The sequence below is a fragment of the Ambystoma mexicanum genome, chromosome 10 (genome assembly GCF_040938575.1).
Source record: "Ambystoma mexicanum isolate Mex_15411 chromosome 10, UKY_AmexF1_1, whole genome shotgun sequence".
Taxonomy (NCBI): Eukaryota; Metazoa; Chordata; class Amphibia; order Caudata; family Ambystomatidae; genus Ambystoma; species Ambystoma mexicanum.
The window spans coordinates 576,766,254-576,792,245 of NC_090932.1; positions in this window are offsets into that span (position 1 = coordinate 576,766,254).

Genomic DNA, 25,992 nt, shown 5'->3' on the forward strand with positions numbered 1-25,992 from the left:
AGCAACTTTGGATTCTCCCCCTTCATGTTCATTAGCCACTTTAACGGCTTATGGTCAGTCTGCACAGTGAAGTGGGTCCCATAGAGGTAGGGCCGCAGCTTCCTTAGGGCCCACACAACAGAGAAACATTCTTTCTCTACCGTGGACCATCTGAGCTTTCTGTCCTTAAGCTGGCGACTAATAAAACCGATAGGGTGTTCCTTACCCTTCTCATCTACTTGTGATAGTACAGCTCCTATCCCAGTGTCAGAGGCATCCGTCTGCACGATAAAAGGTCTTTGATAATCAGGGGCCCTGAGCACAGGGGCCTGGCACAAGGAGTCTTTCAAGCCATTGAAGGCCTTCTCACACTCGTCAGTCCAAGTTACCTTCTTGGGTTTCTTCGGAGTTGTGAGGGCAGTCAGAGGAGCAGCTATGGTGCCATAGTCTGCCATAAAATTGCGGTAATAACCCGTGAGTCCTAAGAAGGCTCTCACTTGGGTTTGTGTAGTGGGGGTAGGCCAGTCTTGTACTGCGTGTACTTTACTGGGGAGAGGCTGTATCCTTCCTCCACCTACTTCATGCCCAAGGTAAACCACTGAGCCTTGTCCAATCTGGCATTTACTCGCCTTTATGGTCAAGTGGGCTTTCTGAAGAGCCTGGAGCACAATCCCGAGGTGTTTCACATGGTCTTCCCAGGTGGCACTGAAAACTGCTATATCGTCCAGATATGCAAGACAGAATTCGTCCAACCCATTCAACACATGATTCACAAGCCTCTGGAAAGTGGCAGGTGCATTCTTCAGTCCGAACGGCATTACCCGGAATTGGTAAAGCCCGTCGGGAGTTGAAAATGCTGTCTTCTCCTTGGCATGTTCTGCTAAAGCTATTTGCCAATAGCCCGCAGTCAGGTCAAACGTGCTGAGGTACTTGGAGGCACCCAAGGTATCCACCAGCTCGTCAGTTCGAGGCAAGGGGTGAGCGTCTGTCTTGGTGACAGCATTCAGAGCCCTGTAATCCACGCAGAACCTCAATTCAGAAGTGCCTGCTTTTGGAACCAGAACCACAGGACTGGACCAAGGACTACTAGAGGGTTCAATCACCCCAAGGTCTAACATTTTGTTGACCTCGGTCTTAATATAAGACCGTACTTTATCCGACATCCTGTATCCCCTACTCTTGGTAGGTACACTGTCTCCTGTGTCAATGTTATGTTTGCACCAAGGTGTCAAACCAGGCGACTGTGAAAACAGGGGGGAAAACTGCCTAAGCAAACTTTTCACCTCAGCCTGCTGATCAGAAGTCAGGTGAGGGGCCACTCGGACACCCTCAACGGAGCTATCTGAAGGACCGCTTTGGAACAGGTCGGGAAGAGGTTCTGACTCCTCTTCCTCAACGTCTGACGCCAGTAGCAGTGCTGCGATTTCGACTCTTGGGACGAAAGCCTTCAGCCTATTTACGTGGAACACTTTTGGAGCCTGTCCAGGCCTTCCAAGGTCCACTAAATAGTTCACCTCACCCAGGGGCTCCACCACTGTGTAAGGGCCTGACCATTTGTCCTGTAAAGCGCGAGGCCTTATAGGGTTCATGATCAGGGCTTGCTGACCAGGGGTAAAGTGAATTAAGGAAGCTTTCTGGTCGTACCAATGTTTCACCAGCGCTTGTCCTGCCTTCAACTTTTCACTAGCCAAGCCCATCAGGAGTACCATCCGTTTTCTGAGCCCTAGCACATAGTCAACTACATTGGTAGTAACAGGGGGAGTGGGCATCTCCCATCCCTCTTTGACGATGGCTAAGGGTCCCCGTACGGGATGACCGAACAGAAGTTCGAAGGGGCTGAAGCCAACACCCTCCTGTGGTACCTCTCTGTAGGCAAACAACAAGCATGGTAAAAGAAGGTCCCATTTCCTCCTCTGGGGCTCCTCCAGAGCCCCAATCATGCTCTTTAGCGTTCTGTTGAAACGCTCCACCAGACCATTGGTCTGGGGGTGGTATGCAGAAGAGAACTTGTAGGTGACCCCACATTCTTTCCACATAGCCTGCATATACTTCGACATAAAGTTGCTGCCACGATCTGACACAACTTCTTTAGGGAAGCCAACCCTAGTAAATATGCCGAGTAACGCTTTTGCAACTGACTTGGCAGTTACAGTCTTTAATGGGATGGCCTCAGGATACCTGGTTGCATGGTCGACCAGCACCAGGATAAACCTATTGCCTGAGGATGTTTGCGGGTCAAGGGGACCAACGATGTCGATCCCTACCCTTTCAAATGGTACCCCCACAACTGGGAGCGGTACCAACGGAGCTTGGATTGTCGCGCCAACCTTACCAGACAACTGGCAGGAGGCACAACTCCTGCAGTGACTTTCTACTTGCACCCCCATCTTGGGCCAGTAGAAGTGCATGGATAACCTTTGCTTGGTCCTCTTCATACCAAGGTGACCAGCAAGGGGAACTTCATGCGCCAACTGCAGGAGGAAGGGTCTAACAGAAAGGGGAACCACCAACCTCCTATGGTCTCCTTCTGTAGACTCTGTGGGCTCACTGTACAGGAGTCCACCTTCCCAATAAATCCGATGCTTCCCAGGAGGTTCACCCTCAAGCTGGGAGCAGGCCTGTCTCCTTAGGCCTTCCAGAGATGGGCACTCACGTTGGCCCTTACTGAAGTCGTCCCTATCAGGACCTCCTTCAACTAACAAGTCTTTTAGTTCAGGAGGGTCGTTGGGGTCGAACACTTCAGGCATCGCCACCTCCTCGTCAGGCTCGGGCGATTGACCAACTCCCTCCACCGCAGTGGTAGGCGAGCTCGGGGGAATATTCTCTTTCCCCCGTCGGGACTTGTTGACTCCTTTCGCCTTGGGTTTCCCCTTCGGCTGGGGCGGCGTATTGGACTTGGCCAATGCTGCCCGTGCTTGAGACCGTGTGTAGGGTCTTTCGGCAGTGTCTCCTACGAGCCCTAGAGCTCTGAGATCATTGCCCAACAAGACCTTTCCCGGGACGTTTCTCTGAATGCTCACTGGAATCCTAACTGCTGTACCATTTAAAGTTAGATTAACAGGGATCACGGGAAACATACGGAGGGGGCCGTCAGCCAACTTAGTGGGCATCAGAGGAGCTCTGGCAACTTCCTCTGAGTCTACCAAGGTAGAATCCACTACAGTTCGACTGCACCCACTATCCCTAAGAGCTGGAGTATCCACTCCATTGATCAGCACACTGTCTTTAAAGTAGTGCTTGGTATTATCCGGAATCCTAGCATACGCCTCTGCGACTTTAGGCTCCCAGGAACCCAGGGACACTAAAACTACCTCAGCCTCTATTCCGCTGGGAAATGAGTCTGAGGAGAAGGATGCTCCTGTAATCTCTTCTTCCTCGTAGGAGGAGAAGGCCAGATTAGCGGAGTGGACCCCCAAAGGTCTAACCTTACAACGGGGATCCCCCTTCACATGGTCAGTTGCTCCACAAGAAAAACAAGCCCCATTGGGTCTGTTTACGTAGGGAGGCTTATTATAACCAGAGTTCTGTTTCGGAGGCGAACCTCCACTACCCTGTGAGTTCTCGGATGGCTTACCCTTATTTTTCTTTTTGTGGCCCTTATGGGAAGAAGATTTAGCAGATTCCCCACCCTCCATATCTTTGGACTTTTTCCCTTCCTCCTGCTTACCAGGATGAGTTTTGTCCTTATGGGACACTCGATGTGACACCCATAAGTCTGCTGCAATGGCCAGCTTCTTAGGATCTATCTCCTTCGAATCGGCCAAATGCTGCTTAAGCTCCGGGGAAGAAGAAGCAAAAATGTGTTCCAGCATGACCAGATTGATCATGCCTTCGAAGGTAGAAACCTTATAACCTTCAACCCAGCCAGTCAAGTTTTTCAGGGACTCAGCTACATACGACACCCAAGTACCACCTTCCTTTTTCTTATACTCTCTAAACCTTTTCAAATATTGGGTCGGAGTCTTCCCAAACTTTAAAATGAGAGTCTGCTTCAACATTGCAAAATCAGCGCGCTCAGCCTTCGACATTTCCATAATGGCACTGCAACCAGAATGGGGCAGTCTGCTGAGTAACCATGCAATCTTATCCGCATTATCAACCTCTTGAACCTCGCATGCATACTCAAACGCATTTAACCAGTCCATAATGTCATTTCGTTCCTCATACACACTGAGCAGATCTTTTGGAAACCGTGGATGAGAGGAAGCCCCAGAACCATGTCCAGGACCCTTGGACCCATTTGCGAACTGAAGCTTGGCCAGTTCCAACTGGTGATCCCTGTCTTTTTGTTTTTCTGCCTGGTCGATTTTCAGTTTGGCTATGCTGAATTCAAGCTCCTGCTGCCTAAACCGCAGCTCTTGCTTCTTGAATTCAAGCATAGCCTCCCCATCAACACTGGCAGAGGAAACGTTAGACATTACATCCTCCCTGTCCTCGTGGTCGTGATGGATCAGTGCAGCGGCAGAACCGTCGGTTCTGCCAGTGAGAGCAGCCCCACCACCTTCTGCACTGTCCTCGGAAGTTATAGCGTCAAGCTGCGCTTCTTGCCACGCCACGATTCTCTGGATCATTTCCAATTTAGTGCCTTGAGAGGAAACCCCTCTCTCCGCACACATCTTCTTCAATGTTTCAGATTTCGAAGCATTTAAGGTTAATAAAGTATTCGTTTCCATACTGTCGATAGGACTATGGCCTTTTTAACGTTATATTCAATACTTTACTGCGTGTCCTGGTTGGAATAACCTGAAAACGCCTTAGCTCGTGCGCAACACTGGATACCTTCAGTCGTATCCCACCGCTGCCACCAATTTGTTAAGACGGATTTCTGAACTCTGTCCTGGTGGCGCAGAGGTTCAGAAGGCCAACCTAATTACTTGGAACAGGGTAACCTCTGGACAAGCCAGACCAATCAAGGTAGCGATCGCGGCGGTCAAGACTAGGTCTCAAGAGGGGTGAGGGTGACTGAAAGCCCGCAATGAGCACACAAAGCAAGAGCGCTTACAAACTACTCCAAACAGTTGTTTATATCAAAAATAGATACACATTTATTATAAGGCCTCAAAACTAATGACCACAGTAAAAGCAGCAACATACAACGATATTAAACCAACACATACACTATCCACCCAATATATATACAGAATACACAGTTTCACAGCATTAGCAGCACGAAATATGTTATCCACCTGCAGGGGAAGGAAAACAGGCAGTGCGAACCAATGCTTGTGATATGTCCGCCTTCTGAGGCCCCTAACTAGATGGTAGTCCAATCCCTACGAAGAGTGGAGCCTAGCGCTCAAAAGTACCTGCACACGCCGGTGCCAATGGGCAGAAGGTGAAGCTCTTCGGAGGACGTTGAACAGCTCTGTAGGGAGCTCTAATGAAGGAGAACACGGTCCGCGACTCTAGCGCAGCCTCCACTGTGAGGCAGAAGCAGGGCGCGAGTACGGACAAGGGGTGCTGTATTCACAGCGGGGAAAAGCAAAGGGCACTGCAGGAGGGCGACCAGATCCTAGCTAATCTACTCACCGGTCCCCGAAGCAAGCAGGCCCGAGCTTCTCCTCGATAGATGCAGCTTCTGGCAGGTTCTGAAGAGCAGGGAACGTCTCGTCGTCGTGCAGAGTAAAAAGACGTCCCGATCGAAGAAACAAGCACAGTTTTGTCGCCACAGCAGGGCAACGGAACGGCCGGGTGTATTCAAGCCAAACGAGCACTGCTCACCTCTAGCTTAGGACTGCTAAGCAAACGAAGCGTGTGAGCATGCCCCGGACTCAGAATACCACCCAACCTGTCGGCGATTACAGAGCAGGCCTCCTTAGTAAGCTGGTCAGTCAACTGGATGGCCCAGAGACACTTCCGAAGGCTTACAGCAGGAGTTGATGAAGGTGCCGGGAATAGCTGGTCCTGCTATTCCAATAGGTCGAAGCGCCAGTACAGGCCTTCTTGTTCGATCTTAGGTGGAAAGGGCTTCACCGGACGACAGCAATGAGGAGCAGAAGTTCTTCAGGGGGTCACCAGCGATTCCTCGGTCCAGCCTCGTGTTCGCAGGATACTTGGCTCCTGTATCCCTGGGTTCGTAAGAACTCAGGAGATCGACATGGTAGTGGTGTTTCCAGCTCCCTCTTATCCACGGTTCCCTTCGCGCCAAAACGGAGGGGAGCCAATGGGAGATCCGCTCATCAACACACATACCATACGTGGACCAATCACGGACCACAGTGGTCCCAGGCATTCACACCACCCTAGACTCTCTGGCACCCAGGATGTGTATTGGGACCAGACAGCCCAGCCCACATCCTGGGGGCACTCAAACGACAGGTAGAAGCCCGCGAAAGCAACCGTGTTTCGCGGGAAACTACATGCCCAAATAAGGAAGGCCCCGGGTCGCCTGACCCGGGGGAAGGTAAAGGGAGCAAGACGGACAGTGGACGAGACAAAGGAGCCTCGTGGTCCGGCCATTTTGGGTAGCCGGGCCACCCTTTTGTGTTCGCGGCAAAAAGGTGCTCAGAACGGCAAAAGGAGCTCAAAATAAACCAAATGATCGCTGCCACCAGCCCAGTCCCTGAATGACTTGCACCGATCCAAAAACCATCCTATAAGAGTGTCTAGGGTCTGTAGAAGGCTAGAGACCCAAGAGAGCTGTAACTTAGCTTACAGTGCCCTCTTGTGTCGTGTTGCACTAAAATGGCGACACGATAAAAGAAACTACGGGGAACAGCGTTCCCCGGTACTGACTGTCTTAAGGGCATGTCAGTTTCCCCGTAAGAAAGGAGCGAAAGCCCAGAGGAGTACAGCAGAAGGCTGCACTTCTCTGGCAAAGTCAAGAAAACAGGTTGAAAACAATAGCAAAAAGTTTAGGGGTTGCCACATGGAAGGAAAGTTCCCTACAATAACGAAATCTTTCCTAACAATATCCAACTCCTTCCCATTCTGATCCTGAGATCCTTCTGATAGCATGAGATGTGATATCTCAATGCCTCTAATACCAAACCTGAGATCCTACCTCTAACATGTAATGTGATATCCAACTCCTTCCCCTTCCAAACCTGAGAGCCTTCCTATAGCATGAGATGTGATATCCAAGTCCTTCCCATTCCAATCCTGAGACCCTTCCTATAACATGAGATGTGATATCCAACTCCTTCCCATTCCAACCTGAGACCCTTCCTATAGCATGAGATGGGATATCCAACTTCTTCCAAATCCAATCCTGATACCCTTCCAATAGCATGAGATGTGATATCCCAATGCTTCTACAAAACCTGAGACCCATACATGGCATGAGATTTGATATCAAACTCCTTCCCATTCCAATCCTGAGACCCTTCCTATAGCTTGAGATGGGATATCCAACTCCTTCCCATTCCAATTCTGAGACCCTTCCCATAGCATGAGATGTGATATCTCAATGCTTCTAATACCAAACCTGAGACCCTTCCTATAACATGAAATGTGATATCCAAGTCCTTCCCATTCCAATCCTGAGACCCTTCCTATAGCATGAGATGTGATATCTCAATGCTTCTAATACCAAACCTGAGACCCTTCCTATAACATGAGATGTGATATCCAAGTCCTTCCCATTCCAATCCTGAGACCCTTCCTATAGCTTGAGATGTGATATCCAACTCCTTCCCATTCCAATTCTGAAACCCTTCCCATAGCATGAGATGTGATATCTCAATGCTTCTAATACCAAACCTGAGACCCTTCCTATAACGAGATGGGATATCCAACTCCTTCCCATTCCAATCCTGAGACCCTTCCGATAGCAGAGATGTGATATCTCAATGCTTATACTAAACCTGAGACCCTTCCTATGGCATGAGATGTCATATACAACTCCTTCCGATTCCAAACCTGACACCCTTCCTATAGAATGAGATGGGATATCTCAATGCTTATACCAAACCTGAGACCCTTCCTATAGCATGAGATGTGATATCCAACTCCTTCCCATTCCAATCCTGAGACCCTTCCTATAGCTTGAGATGTGATATCCAACTCCTTCCGATTCCAATCCTGAGACCCTTCCTATAGCTTGAGATGTGATATCCAACTCCTTCCCATTCCAATCCTGAGACCCTTCCTATAGCATGAGATGTGATATCTCAATGCTTCTAATACCAAACCTGAGATCCTTCCTATACCATGAGATGTGATATCCAAATCCTTCCACTTCCAAACCTGAGGCCCTCCATTTAGCATGAGATGTGATATCCGACTCCTTCCCATTCCAATCCTGAGACCCTTCGGATAGCATGAGATGTGATATCTCAATGCCTCTAATACCAAACCTGAGATCCTTCCGATAGCATGAGATGTGATATCTCAATGCTTCTAATACCAAACCTGAGACCCTTCCTATAGCATGAGATGTGATATCCAACTCCTTCCCATTCCAATCCTGAGACCCTTCATATAGCTTGAGATGTGATATCCAACTCCTTCCGATTCCAATCCTGAGACCCTTCCTATAGCTTGAGATGTGATATCCAACTCCTTCCCATTCCAATCCTGAGACCCTTCCTATAGCATGAGATGTTATATCTCAATGCTTCTAATACCAAACTTGAGATCCTTCCTATAACATGAGATGTGATATCCAAATCCTTCCTCTTCCAAACCCGAGACCCTCCCTTTAGCATGAGATGTGATATCCAACTCCTTCCCATTCTGATCCTGAGATCCTTCTGATAGCATGAGATGTGATATCTCAATGCCTCTAATACCAAACCTGAGATCCTACCTCTAACATGTAATGTGATATCCAACTCCTTCCCCTTCCAAACCTGAGAGCCTTCCTATAGCATGAGATGTGATATCCAAGTCCTTCCCATTCCAATCCTGAGACCCTTCCTATAACATGAGATGTGATATCCAACTCCTTCCCATTCCAACCTGAGACCCTTCCTATAGCATGAGATGGGATATCCAACTTCTTCCAAATCCAATCCTGATACCCTTCCGATAGCATGAGATGTGATATCCCAATGCTTCTACAAAACCTGAGACCCATACATGGCATGAGATTTGATATCAAACTCCTTCCCATTCCAATCCTGAGACCCTTCCTATAGCTTGAGATGTGATATCCAACTCCTTCCCATTCCAATTCTGAGACCCTTCCCATAGCATGAGATGTGATATCTCAATGCTTCTAATACCAAACCTGAGACCCTTCCTATAACATGAGATGTGATATCCAAGTCCTTCCCATTCCAATCCTGAGACCCTTCCTATAGCATGAGATGTGATATCTCAATGCTTCTAATACCAAACCTGAGACCCTTCCTATAACATGAGATGTGATATCCAAGTCCTTCCCATTCAAATCCTGAGACCCTTCCTATAGCTTGAGATGTGATATCCAACTCCTTCCCATTCCAATTCTGAAACCCTTCCCATAGCATGAGATGTGATATCTCAATGCTTCTAATACCAAACCTGAGACCCTTCCTATAACGAGATGGGATATCCAACTCCTTCCCATTCCAATCCTGAGACCCTTCCGATAGCAGAGATGTGATATCTCAATGCTTATACCAAACCTGAGACCCTTCCTATGGCATGAGATGTCATATACAACTCCTTCCGATTCCAAACCTGAGACCCTTCCTATAGAATGAGATGGGATATCTCAATGCTTATACCAAACCTGAGACCCTTCCTATAGCATGAGATGTGATATCCAACTCCTTCCCATTCCAATCCTGAGACCCTTCCTATAGCTTGAGATGTGATATCCAACTCCTTCCGATTCCAATCCTGAGACCCTTCCTATAGCTTGAGATGTGATATCCAACTCCTTCCCATTCCAATCCTGAGACCCTTCCTATAGCATGAGATGTGATATCTCAATGCTTCTAATACCAAACCTGAGATCCTTCCTATAACATGAGATGTGATATCCAAATCCTTCCACTTCCAAACCTGAGGCCCTCCATTTAGCATGAGATGTGATATCCGACTCCTTCCCATTCCAATCCTGAGACCCTTCGGATAGCATGAGATGTGATATCTCAATGCCTCTAATACCAAACCTGAGATCCTTCCGATAGCATGAGATGTGATATCTCAATGCTTCTAATACCAAACCTGAGATCCTTCCTATAACATGAGATGTGATCTCCAAATCCTTCCCCTTCCAAACCTGAGACCCTCCCTTTAGCATGAGATGTGATATCCAACTCCTTCCCATTCCAATCCTGAGACCCTTCTGATAGCATGAGATGTGATATCTCAATGCCTCTAATACCAAACCTGAGATCCTTCCTCTAACATGAAATGTGATATCCAACTCCTTCCCCTTCCAAACCTGAGAGCCTTCCTATAGCATGAGATGTGATATCCAAGTCCTTCCCATTCCAATCCTGAGACCCTTCCTATAACATGAGATGTGATATCCAACTCCTTCCCATTCCAACCTGAGACCCTTCCTATAGCATGAGATGGGATATCCAACTCCTTCCAGATCCAATCCTGATACCCTTCCGATAGCATGAGATGTGATATCCCAATGCTTCTACAAAACCTGAGACCCATACATGGCATGAGATGTGATATCAAACTCCTTCCCATTCCAATCCTGAGACCCTTCCTATAGCTTGAGATGTGATATCCAACTCCTTCCCATTCCAATTCTGAGACCCGTCCTATACCATGAGACTTGATATCTCAATGCTTCTAATACCAAACCTGAGACCGGTCCTATAACATGAGATGTGATATCCAAATCCTTCCCCTTCCAAACCTTAGACCCTTCCTTTATCATGAGATGTGATATCCAAGACCTTCCCATTCCAATCCTGAGACCCTTCTGATAGCATGAGATGGGATATCCAACTCCTTCCAGATCCAATCCTGATACCCTTCCGATAGCATGAGATGTGATATCCCAATGCTTCTACAAAACCTGAGACCCATACATGGCATGAGATGTGATATCAAACTCCTTCCCATTCCAATCCTGAGACCCTTCCTATAGCTTGAGATGTGATATCCAACTCCTTCCCATTCCAATTCTGAGACCCGTCCTATACCATGAGACTTGATATCTCAATGCTTCTAATACCAAACCTGAGATCCTTCCTCTAACATGAAATGTGATATCCAACTCCTTCCAGATCCAATCCTGATACCCTTCCGATAGCATGAGATGTGATATCCCAATGCTTCTACAAAACCTGAGACCCATACATGGCATGAGATGTGATATCAAACTCCTTCCCATTCCAATCCTGAGACCCTTCCTTTAGCATGAGATGTGATATCCAACTCCTTCCCATTCCAATCCTGAGACCCTTCTGATAGCATGAGATGTGATATCTCAATGCCTCTAATACCAAACCTGAGATCCTTCCTCTAACATGAAATGTGATATCCAACTCCTTCCCCTTCCAAACCTGAGAGCCTTCCCATAGCATGAGATGTGATATCTCAATGCTTCTAATACCAAACCTGAGACCCTTCCTATAACATGAGATGTGATATCCAAGTCCTTCCCATTCCAATCCTGAGACCCTTCCTATAGCATGAGATGTGATATCTCAATGCTTCTAATACCAAACCTGAGACCCTTCCTATAACATGAGATGTGATATCCAAGTCCTTCCCATTCAAATCCTGAGACCCTTCCTATAGCTTGAGATGTGATATCCAACTCCTTCCCATTCCAATTCTGAAACCCTTCCCATAGCATGAGATGTGATATCTCAATGCTTCTAATACCAAACCTGAGACCCTTCCTATAACGAGATGGGATATCCAACTCCTTCCCATTCCAATCCTGAGACCCTTCCGATAGCAGAGATGTGATATCTCAATGCTTATACCAAACCTGAGACCCTTCCTATGGCATGAGATGTCATATACAACTCCTTCCGATTCCAAACCTGAGACCCTTCCTATAGAATGAGATGGGATATCTCAATGCTTATACCAAACCTGAGACCCTTCCTATAGCATGAGATGTGATATCCAACTCCTTCCCATTCCAATCCTGAGACCCTTCCTATAGCTTGAGATGTGATATCCAACTCCTTCCGATTCCAATCCTGAGACCCTTCCTATAGCTTGAGATGTGATATCCAACTCCTTCCCATTCCAATCCTGAGACCCTTCCTATAGCATGAGATGTGATATCTCAATGCTTCTAATACCAAACCTGAGATCCTTCCTATAACATGAGATGTGATATCCAAATCCTTCCACTTCCAAACCTGAGGCCCTCCATTTAGCATGAGATGTGATATCCGACTCCTTCCCATTCCAATCCTGAGACCCTTCGGATAGCATGAGATGTGATATCTCAATGCCTCTAATACCAAACCTGAGATCCTTCCGATAGCATGAGATGTGATATCTCAATGCTTCTAATACCAAACCTGAGATCCTTCCTATAACATGAGATGTGATCTCCAAATCCTTCCCCTTCCAAACCTGAGACCCTCCCTTTAGCATGAGATGTGATATCCAACTCCTTCCCATTCCAATCCTGAGACCCTTCTGATAGCATGAGATGTGATATCTCAATGCCTCTAATACCAAACCTGAGATCCTTCCTCTAACATGAAATGTGATATCCAACTCCTTCCCCTTCCAAACCTGAGAGCCTTCCTATAGCATGAGATGTGATATCCAAGTCCTTCCCATTCCAATCCTGAGACCCTTCCTATAACATGAGATGTGATATCCAACTCCTTCCCATTCCAACCTGAGACCCTTCCTATAGCATGAGATGGGATATCCAACTCCTTCCAGATCCAATCCTGATACCCTTCCGATAGCATGAGATGTGATATCCCAATGCTTCTACAAAACCTGAGACCCATACATGGCATGAGATGTGATATCAAACTCCTTCCCATTCCAATCCTGAGACCCTTCCTATAGCTTGAGATGTGATATCCAACTCCTTCCCATTCCAATTCTGAGACCCGTCCTATACCATGAGACTTGATATCTCAATGCTTCTAATACCAAACCTGAGACCGGTCCTATAACATGAGATGTGATATCCAAATCCTTCCCCTTCCAAACCTTAGACCCTTCCTTTATCATGAGATGTGATATCCAAGACCTTCCCATTCCAATCCTGAGACCCTTCTGATAGCATGAGATGGGATATCCAACTCCTTCCAGATCCAATCCTGATACCCTTCCGATAGCATGAGATGTGATATCCCAATGCTTCTACAAAACCTGAGACCCATACATGGCATGAGATGTGATATCAAACTCCTTCCCATTCCAATCCTGAGACCCTTCCTATAGCTTGAGATGTGATATCCAACTCCTTCCCATTCCAATTCTGAGACCCGTCCTATACCATGAGACTTGATATCTCAATGCTTCTAATACCAAACCTGAGATCCTTCCTCTAACATGAAATGTGATATCCAACTCCTTCCAGATCCAATCCTGATACCCTTCCGATAGCATGAGATGTGATATCCCAATGCTTCTACAAAACCTGAGACCCATACATGGCATGAGATGTGATATCAAACTCCTTCCCATTCCAATCCTGAGACCCTTCCTTTAGCATGAGATGTGATATCCAACTCCTTCCCATTCCAATCCTGAGACCCTTCTGATAGCATGAGATGTGATATCTCAATGCCTCTAATACCAAACCTGAGATCCTTCCTCTAACATGAAATGTGATATCCAACTCCTTCCCCTTCCAAACCTGAGAGCCTTCCTATAGCATGAGATGTGATATCCAAGTCCTTCCCATTCCAATCCCGAGACCCTTCCTATAACATGAGATGTGATATCCAACTCCTTCCCATTCCAATCCTGAGACCCTTCCTATAGCTTGAGATGTGATATCCAACTGCTTCCCATTCCAATTCTGAGACCCGTCCTATACCATGAGACTTGATATCTCAATGCTTCTAATACCAAACCTGAGACCGGTCCTATAACATGAGATGTGATATCCAAATCCTTCCCATTCCAATCCTGAGACCCTTCCTATAGCTTGAGATGTGATATCCAACTCCTTCCCATTCCAATTCTGAGACCCGTCCTATACCATGAGACTTGATATCTCAATGCTTCTAATACCAAACCTGAGATCCTTCCTCTAACATGAAATGTGATATCCAACTCCTTCCAGATCCAATCCTGATACCCTTCCGATAGCATGAGATGTGATATCCCAATGCTTCTACAAAACCTGAGACCCATACATGGCATGAGATGTGATATCAAACTCCTTCCCATTCCAATCCTGAGACCCTTCCTTTAGCATGAGATGTGATATCCAACTCCTTCCCATTCCAATCCTGAGACCCTTCTGATAGCATGAGATGTGATATCTCAATGCCTCTAATACCAAACCTGAGATCCTTCCTCTAACATGAAATGTGATATCCAACTCCTTCCCCTTCCAAACCTGAGAGCCTTCCTATAGCATGAGATGTGATATCCAAGTCCTTCCCATTCCAATCCCGAGACCCTTCCTATAACATGAGATGTGATATCCAACTCCTTCCCATTCCAATCCTGAGACCCTTCCTATAGCTTGAGATGTGATATCCAACTGCTTCCCATTCCAATTCTGAGACCCGTCCTATAACATGAGATGTGATATCTCAATGCTTCTAATACCCAACCTGAGACCCTCCCTTTAGCATGAGATGTGATATCCGACTCCTTCCCATTCCAATCCTGAGACCCTTCTGATATCATGAGATGTGATATCTCAATGCCTCTAATACCAAACCTGAGATCCTTCCGATAGCATGAGATGTTATATCTCAATGCGTCTAATATCAAACCTGAGATCCTTCCTATAACATGAGATGTGATATCCAAATCCTTCCTCTTCCAAACCTGAGACCCTCCCTTTAGCATGAGATGTGATATCCAACTCCTTCCCATTCTGATCCTGAGATCCTTCTGATAGCATGAGATGTGATATCTCAATGCCTCTAATACCAAACCTGAGATCCTACCTCTAACATGTAATGTGATATCCAACTCCTTCCCCTTCCAAACCTGAGAGCCTTCCTATAGCATGAGATGTGATATCCAAGTCCTTCCCATTCCAATCCTGAGACCCTTCCTATAACATGAGATGTGATATCCAACTCCTTCCCATTCCAACCTGAGACCCTTCCTATAGCATGAGATGGGATATCCAACTTCTTCCAAATCCAATCCTGATACCCTTCCAATAGCATGAGATGTGATATCCCAATGCTTCTACAAAACCTGAGACCCATACATGGCATGAGATTTGATATCAAACTCCTTCCCATTCCAATCCTGAGACCCTTCCTATAGCTTGAGATGTGATATCCAACTCCTTCCCATTCCAATTCTGAGACCCTTCCCATTGCATGAGATGTGATATCTCAATGCTTCTAATACCAAACCTGAGACCCTTCCTATAACATGAGATGTGATATCCAAGTCCTTCCCATTCCAATCCTGAGACCCTTCCTATAGCATGAGATGTGATATCTCAATGCTTCTAATACCAAACCTGAGACCCTTCCTATAACATGAGATGTGATATCCAAGTCCTTCCCATTCCAATCCTGAGACCCTTCCTATAGCTTGAGATGTGATATCCAACTCCTTCCCATTCCAATTCTGAAACCCTTCCCATAGCATGAGATGTGATATCTCAATGCTTCTAATACCAAACCTGAGACCCTTCCTATAACGAGATGGGATATCCAACTCCTTCCCATTCCAATCCTGAGACCCTTCCGATAGCAGAGATGTGATATCTCAATGCTTATACTAAACCTGAGACCCTTCCTATGGCATGAGATGTCATATACAACTCCTTCCGATTCCAAACCTGACACCCTTCCTATAGAATGAGATGGGATATCTCAATGCTTATACCAAACCTGAGACCCTTCCTATAGCATGAGATGTGATATCCAACTCCTTCCCATTCCAATCCTGAGACCCTTCCTATAGCTTGAGATGTGATATCCAACTCCTTCCGATTCCAATCCTGAGACCCTTCCTATAGCTTGAGATGTGATATCCAACTCCTTCCCATTCCAATCCTGAGACCCTTCCTATAGCATGAGATGTGATATCTCAATGCTTCTAATACCAAACCTGAGATCCTTCCTATACCATGAGATGTGATATCCAAATCCTTCCACTTCCAAACCTGAGGCCCTCCATTTAGCATGAGATGTGATATCCGACTCCTTCCCATTCCAATCCTGAGACCCTTCGGATAGCATGAGATGTGATATCTCAATGCCTCTAATACCAAACCTGAGATCCTTCCGATAGCATGAGATGTGATATCTCAATGCTTCTAATACCAAACCTGAGACCCTTCCTATAGCATGAGATGTGATATCCAACTCCTTCCCATTCCAATCCTGAGACCCTTCATATAGCTTGAGATGTGATATCCAACTCCTTCCGATTCCAATCCTGAGACCCTTCCTATAGCTTGAGATGTGATATCCAACTCCTTCCCATTCCAATCCTGAGACCCTTCCTATAGCATGAGATGTTATATCTCAATGCTTCTAATACCAAACTTGAGATCCTTCCTATAACATGAGATGTGATATCCAAATCCTTCCTCTTCCAAACCCGAGACCCTCCCTTTAGCATGAGATGTGATATCCAACTCCTTCCCATTCTGATCCTGAGATCCTTCTGATAGCATGAGATGTGATATCTCAATGCCTCTAATACCAAACCTGAGATCCTACCTCTAACATGTAATGTGATATCCAACTCCTTCCCCTTCCAAACCTGAGAGCCTTCCTATAGCATGAGATGTGATATCCAAGTCCTTCCCATTCCAATCCTGAGACCCTTCCTATAACATGAGATGTGATATCCAACTCCTTCCCATTCCAACCTGAGACCCTTCCTATAGCATGAGATGGGATATCCAACTTCTTCCAAATCCAATCCTGATACCCTTCCGATAGCATGAGATGTGATATCCCAATGCTTCTACAAAACCTGAGACCCATACATGGCATGAGATTTGATATCAAACTCCTTCCCATTCCAATCCTGAGACCCTTCCTATAGCTTGAGATGTGATATCCAACTCCTTCCCATTCCAATTCTGAGACCCTTCCCATAGCATGAGATGTGATATCTCAATGCTTCTAATACCAAACCTGAGACCCTTCCTATAACATGAGATGTGATATCCAAGTCCTTCCCATTCCAATCCTGAGACCCTTCCTATAGCATGAGATGTGATATCTCAATGCTTCTAATACCAAACCTGAGACCCTTCCTATAACATGAGATGTGATATCCAAGTCCTTCCCATTCAAATCCTGAGACCCTTCCTATAGCTTGAGATGTGATATCCAACTCCTTCCCATTCCAATTCTGAAACCCTTCCCATAGCATGAGATGTGATATCTCAATGCTTCTAATACCAAACCTGAGACCCTTCCTATAACGAGATGGGATATCCAACTCCTTCCCATTCCAATCCTGAGACCCTTCCGATAGCAGAGATGTGATATCTCAATGCTTATACCAAACCTGAGACCCTTCCTATGGCATGAGATGTCATATACAACTCCTTCCGATTCCAAACCTGAGACCCTTCCTATAGAATGAGATGGGATATCTCAATGCTTATACCAAACCTGAGACCCTTCCTATAGCATGAGATGTGATATCCAACTCCTTCCCATTCCAATCCTGAGACCCTTCCTATAGCTTGAGATGTGATATCCAACTCCTTCCGATTCCAATCCTGAGACCCTTCCTATAGCTTGAGATGTGATATCCAACTCCTTCCCATTCCAATCCTGAGACCCTTCCTATAGCATGAGATGTGATATCTCAATGCTTCTAATACCAAACCTGAGATCCTTCCTATAACATGAGATGTGATATCCAAATCCTTCCACTTCCAAACCTGAGGCCCTCCATTTAGCATGAGATGTGATATCCGACTCCTTCCCATTCCAATCCTGAGACCCTTCGGATAGCATGAGATGTGATATCTCAATGCCTCTAATACCAAACCTGAGATCCTTCCGATAGCATGAGATGTGATATCTCAATGCTTCTAATACCAAACCTGAGATCCTTCCTATAACATGAGATGTGATCTCCAAATCCTTCCCCTTCCAAACCTGAGACCCTCCCTTTAGCATGAGATGTGATATCCAACTCCTTCCCATTCCAATCCTGAGACCCTTCTGATAGCATGAGATGTGATATCTCAATGCCTCTAATACCAAACCTGAGATCCTTCCTCTAACATGAAATGTGATATCCAACTCCTTCCCCTTCCAAACCTGAGAGCCTTCCTATAGCATGAGATGTGATATCCAAGTCCTTCCCATTCCAATCCTGAGACCCTTCCTATAACATGAGATGTGATATCCAACTCCTTCCCATTCCAACCTGAGACCCTTCCTATAGCATGAGATGGGATATCCAACTCCTTCCAGATCCAATCCTGATACCCTTCCGATAGCATGAGATGTGATATCCCAATGCTTCTACAAAACCTGAGACCCATACATGGCATGAGATGTGATATCAAACTCCTTCCCATTCCAATCCTGAGACCCTTCCTATAGCTTGAGATGTGATATCCAACTCCTTCCCATTCCAATTCTGAGACCCGTCCTATACCATGAGACTTGATATCTCAATGCTTCTAATACCAAACCTGAGACCGGTCCTATAACATGAGATGTGATATCCAAATCCTTCCCCTTCCAAACCTTAGACCCTTCCTTTATCATGAGATGTGATATCCAAGACCTTCCCATTCCAATCCTGAGACCCTTCTGATAGCATGAGATGGGATATCCAACTCCTTCCAGATCCAATCCTGATACCCTTCCGATAGCATGAGATGTGATATCCCAATGCTTCTACAAAACCTGAGACCCATACATGGCATGAGATGTGATATCAAACTCCTTCCCATTCCAATCCTGAGACCCTTCCTATAGCTTGAGATGTGATATCCAACTCCTTCCCATTCCAATTCTGAGACCCGTCCTATACCATGAGACTTGATATCTCAATGCTTCTAATACCAAACCTGAGATCCTTCCTCTAACATGAAATGTGATATCCAACTCCTTCCAGATCCAATCCTGATACCCTTCCGATAGCATGAGATGTGATATCCCAATGCTTCTACAAAACCTGAGACCCATACATGGCATGAGATGTGATATCAAACTCCTTCCCATTCCAATCCTGAGACCCTTCCTTTAGCATGAGATGTGATATCCAACTCCTTCCCATTCCAATCCTGAGACCCTTCTGATAGCATGAGATGTGATATCTCAATGCCTCTAATACCAAACCTGAGATCCTTCCTCTAACATGAAATGTGATATCCAACTCCTTCCCCTTCCAAACCTGAGAGCCTTCCTATAGCATGAGATGTGATATCCAAGTCCTTCCCATTCCAATCCCGAGACCCTTCCTATAACATGAGATATGATATCCAACTCCTTCCCATTCCAATCCTGAGACCCTTCCTATAGCTTGAGATGTGATATCCAACTGCTTCCCATTCCAATTCTGAGACCCGTCCTATACCATGAGACTTGATATCTCAATGCTTCTAATACCAAACCTGAGACCGGTTCTATAACATGAGATGTGATATCCAAATCCTTCCCCTTCCAAACCTTAGACCCTTTCTTTATCATGAGATGTGATATCCAAGTCCTTCCCATTCCAATCCAGAGACCCTTCCTTTAGCATGAGATGTGATATCTCAATGCTTCTAATACCAAACCTGAGACCCTTCCTATAACATGAGATGTGATATCCAAGTCCTTCCCATTCCAATCCTGAGACCCTTCCTATAGCATGAGATGTGATATCTTAATGCTTCTAATACCAAACCTGAGACCCTTCCTATAACATGAGATGTGATATCCAAGTCCTTCCCATTCCAATCCGGAGACCCTTCCTATAGTTTGAGATGTGATATCCAACTCCTTCCCATTCCAATTCTGAGACCCGTCCTATACCATGAGATGTGATATCTCAATGCTTCTAATACCAAACCTGAGATCCTTCCTATAACGAGATGGGATATCCAACTCCTTCCCATTCCAATCCTGAGACCCTTCCGATAGCAGAGATGTCATATACAACTCCTTCCGATTCCAAACCTGAGACCCTTCCTATAGCATCAGATGGGATATCTCAATGCTTATACCAAACCTGAGACCCTTCCTATGGCATGAGATGTCATATACAACTCCTTCCGATTCCAAACCTGAGACCCTTCCTATAGCATCAGATGGGATATCTCAATGCTAATACCAAACCTGAGATCCTTCCTATAACATGAGATGTGATATCCAAATCCTTCCCCTTCCAAACTCGAGACCCTCCCTTTAGCATGAGATGTGATATCCAACTCCTTCCCATTCCAATCCCGAGACCGTTCTGATAGCATGAGATGTGATATCTCAATGCCTCTAATACCAAACCTGAGATCCTTCCGATAGCATGAGATGTGATATCTCAATGCTTTTAATACCAAACCTGAGATCCTTCCTATAACATGAGATGTGATATCCAAATCCTTCCCCTTCCAAACCTGAGACCCTCCCTTTAGCATGAGATGTGACATCCAACTCCTTCCCATTCCGATCCTGAGATCCTTCTGATAGCATGAGATGTGATATCTCAATGCCTCTAATACCAAACCTGAGTTCCTTCCTATAACATGAGATGTGATATCTCAATGCTTCTAATAGTAAACCTGAGACCCTCCCTTTAGCATGAGATGTGATATCCGACTCCTTCCCATTCCAATCCTGAGACCCTTCTGATAGCATGAGATGTGATATCTGAATGCCTCTAATACCAAACCTGAGATCCTTCCGATAGCATGAGATGTGATATCTCAATGTGTCTAATACCAAACCTGAGATCCTTCCTATAACATGAGATGTGATATCCAAATCCTTCCCCTTCCAAACCTGACACCCTCCCTTTAGCATGAGATGTGACATCCAACTCCTTCCCATTCCGATCCTGAGATCCTTCTGATAGCATGAGATGTGATATCTCAATGCCTCTAATACCAAACCTGAGATCCTACCTCTAACATGTAGTGTGATATCCAACTCCTTCCCCTTCCAAACCTGAGAGCCTTCCTATAGCATGAGATGTGATATCCAAGTCCTTCCCATTCCAATCCTGAGACCCTTCCTATAACATGAGAGGTGATATCCAACTCCTTCCCATTCCAACCTGAGACCCTTCCTATATCATGAGATGGGATATCCAACTCCTTCCAAATCCAATCCTGATACCCTTCCGATAGCATGAGATGTGATATCCCAATGCTTCTACAAAACCTGAGACCCATACATCGCATGAGATGTGATATCAAACTCCTTCCCATTCCAATCCAAAGACCCTTCCTATAGCTTGAGATGTGATATCCAACTCCTTCCCATTCCAATTCTGAGACCCTTCCTATAGCATGAGATGTGATATCTCAATGCTTCTAATACCAAACCTGAGACCCTTCCTATAACATGAGATGTGTTATCCAAGTCCTTCCCATTCCAATCCTGAGACCCTTCCTATAGCATGAGATGTGATATCTCAATGCTTCTAATACCAAACCTGAGATCCTTCCTATATCATGAGATGTGATATCCAAGTCCTTCCCATTCCAATCCTGAGACCCTTCCTATAGCTTGAGATGTGATATCTAACTCCTTCCCATTCCAATTCTGAGACCGTCCTATACCATGAGATGTGATATCTCAATGCTTCTAATACCAAACCTGAGACCCTTCCTATAACGAGATGGGATATCCAACTCCTTCCCATTCCAATCCTGAGACCCTTCCGATAGCAGAGATGTGATATCTCAATGCTTATACCAAACCTGAGACCCTACCTATGGCATGAGATGTCATATACAACTCCTTCCGATTCCAAACCTGAGACCCTTCCTATAGCATGAGATGGGATATCTCAATGCTAATACCAAACCTGAGACCCTTCCTATAGCATGAGATGTGATATCCAACTCCTTCCCATTCCAATCCTGAGACCCTTACTATAGCTTGAGATGTGATATCCAACTCCTTCCCATTCCAATCCTGAAACCCTTTCTATAGCTTGAGATGTGATATCCAACTCCTTCCCATTCCAATTCTGAGACCCTTCCTATAGCATGAGATGTGATATCTCAATGCTTCTAATACCAAACCTGAGATCCTTCCTATAACATGAGATGTGATATCCAAATCCTTCCACTTCCAAACCTGAGACCCTCCCTTTAGCATGAGATGTGATATCCGACTCCTTCCCATTCCAATCCTGAGACCCTTCTGATAGCATGAGATGTGATATCTCAATGCCTCTAATACCAAACCTGAGATCCTTAAGATAGCATGAGATGTGATATCTCAATGCTTCTAATACCAAACCTGAGATCCTTCCTATAACATGAGATGTGATATCCAAATCCTTCCCCTTCCAAACCTGAGACCCTCCCTTTAGCATGAGATGTGATATCCAACTCCTTCCCATTCCAATCCTGAGACCCTTCCTATAGCATGAGATGTGATATCTCAATGCTTCTAATACCAAACCTGAGATCCTTCCTATAACATGAAATGTGATATCCAACTCCTTCCCCTTCCAAACCTGAGAGCCTTCCTATAGCATGAGATGTGATATCCAAGTCCTTCCCATTCCAATCCTGAGACCCTTCCTATAACATGAGATGTGATATCCAACTCCTTCCAAATCCAATCCTGATACCCTTCCGATAGCATGAGATGTGATATCCCAATGCTTCTACAAAACCTGAGACCCATACATGGCATGAGATGTGATATCAAACTCCTTCCCATTCCAATCCTGAGACACTTCCTATAGCATCAGATGTGATATCTCAATGCTTCTAATACCAAACCTGAGACTCTTCCTATAACATGAGATGGGATATCCAACTCCTTCCCATTCCAATCCTGAGACCCTTCCAATAGCAGAGATGTGATATCTCAATGCTTATACCAAACCTGAGACCCTTCCTATGGCATGAGATGTCATAAACAACTCCTTCCCATTCCAATCCTGAGACCCTTCCTATAGCATGAGATGTGATATCTCAATGCTTCTAATACCAAACCTGAGACCCTTCCTATAGCATGAGATGTGATATCCAACTCCTTCCCATTCCAATCCTGAGACCCTTACTATAGCTTGAGATGTGATATCCAACTCCTTCCCATTCCAATCCTGAAACCCTTTCTATAGCTTGAGATGTGATATCCAACTCCTTCCCATTCCAATCCTGAGACCCTTCCTATAGCATGAGATGTGATATCTCAATGCTTCTAATACCAAACCTGAGATCCTTCCTATAACATGAGATGTGATATCCAAATCCTTCCACTTCCAAACCTGAGACCCTCCCTTTAGCATGAGATGTGATATCCGACTCCTTCCCATTCCAATCTTGAGACCCTTCTGATAGCATGAGATGTGATATCTCAATGCCTCTAATACCAAACCTGAGATCCTTAAGATAGCATGAGATGTGATATCTCAATGCTTCTAATACCAAACCTGAGATCCTTCCTATAACATGAGATGTGATATCCAAATCCTTCCCCTTCCAAACCTGAGACCCTCCCTTTAGCATGAGATGTGATATCCAACTCCTTCCCATTCCAATCCTGAGACCCTTCCTATAGCATGAGATGTGATATCTCAATGCTTCTAATACCAAACCTGAGATCCTTCCTATAACATGAAATGTGATATCCAACTCCTTCCCCTTCCAAACCTGAGAGCCTTCCTATAGCATGAGATGTGATATCCAAGTCCTTCCCATTCCAATCCTGAGACCCTTCCTATAACATGAGATGTGATATCCAACTCCTTCCAAATCCAATCCTGATACCCTTCCGATAGCATGAGATGTGATATCCCAATGCTTCTACAAAACCTGAGACCCATACATGGCATGAGATGTGATATCAAACTCCTTCCCATTCCAATCCTGAGACACTTCCTATAGCATCAGATGTGATATCTCAATGCTTCTAATACCAAACCTGAGACTCTTCCTATAACATGAGATGGGATATCCAACTCCTTCCCATTCCAATCCTGAGACCCTTCCAATAGCAGAGATGTGATATCTCAATGCTTATACCAAACCTGAGACCCTTCCTATGGCATGAGATGTCATAAACAACTCCTTCCCATTCCAATCCTGAGACCCTTCCTATAGCATGAGATGTGACATCTCAATGCTTATACCACACCTGAGACCCTTCCTATAGCATGAGATGTGATATCCAACTCCTTCCCATTCCAATCCTGAGACCCTTCCTATAGCATGAGATGTGATATCTCAATGCCTCTAATACCAAACCTGAGATCCTTCCTCTTACATGAAATGTGATATCCAACTCCTTCCCTTTCCAAACCTGAGAGCCTACCTATAGCATGAGATGTGATATTCAAGTCCTTCCCATTCCAATCCTTAGACCCTTCCTACAGCATGCAATATGATATCTCAATGATTCTAATAACAAACCTGAGACCCGTCCTATAACATGAGATGGGATATCCAACTCCTTCCCATTCCAATCCTGAGACACTTCCGATAGCAGAGATGTGATATTTCAATGCTTATACCAAACCTGAGACCCTTCCTATAGCATGAGATGTAATATCCAACTCCTTCCCATTCCAATCCTGAGACCCTTCCTACAGCATGCGATGTGATATCTCAATGCTTCTAATACCAAACCTGAGACCCGTCCTATAACATGAGATGGGATATCCAACTCCTTCCCGTTCCAAACCTGAGACCCTTCCTATAGCATGAGATGTGATATCCAACTCCTTCCCATCCCAATCCTGAGACACTTCCGATTGCAGAGATGTGATATCTCAATGCTTATACCAAACCTGAGACTCTTCCTATAACATGAGATGTGATATCCAACTCCTTCCCGTTCCAAACCTGAGACCCTTCCTATAGCATGAGATGTGATATCCAACTCCTTCCCATTCCAATCCTGAGACCCTTCTGATAGCATGAGATGTGATATCTCAATGCTTCTAATACCAAACCTGAAATCCTTCTTATAACATGTGATGTGATATCCAAATCCTTCCCCTTCCAAACCTGAGACCCTCCCTTTAGCATGAGAAGTGATATCCAACTCCTTCCCATTCCAATCCTGAGACCCTTATGATAGCATGAGATGTGATATCTCAATGCCTCTAATACCAAACCTGAGATACTTCCGATAGCATGAGATGTGATATCTCAATGATTCTAATACCAAACCTGAGATCCTTCCTATAACATGCGATGTGATATCCAAATCCTTCCCCTTCCAAACCTGAGACCCTCCCTTTAGCATGAGATGTGATATCCAACTCCTTCCCATTCCAATCCTGAGACCCTTCTGATAGCATGAGATGTGATACCTCAATGCCTCTAATACCAAACCTGAGATCCTACCTCTAACATGAAATGTGATATCCAACTCCTTCCCTTACCAAACCTGAGATCCTTCCTATAACATGCGATGTGATATCCAAATCCTTCCCCTTCCAAACCTGAGACCCTCCATATAGCATGAGATGTGATATCCAAGTCCGTCCCATTCCAATCCTGAGACCCTTCCTATAGCATGAGATGTGATATCTCAATGCTTATTCCAAACCTGAGACCCTTCCTATGGCATGAGATGTCATATACAACTCCTTCCCATTCCAATCCTGAGACCCTTCCTATAGCATGAGATGTGATATCTCAATGCTTATACCAAACCTGAGACCCTTCCTATAGCATGAGATGTGATAGCCAACTTCTTCCCATTCCAATCCTGAGACCCTTCCTATAACATGAGATGTGATGTCGCAATGCTTCTAATACCAAACCTGAGATCTTTCCTATAACATGAGATGTGATATCCAACACCTTCCCATTCCAATCCTCAGACCCTTCCTATAGCATGAGATGTGATATCTCAATGCTTATAC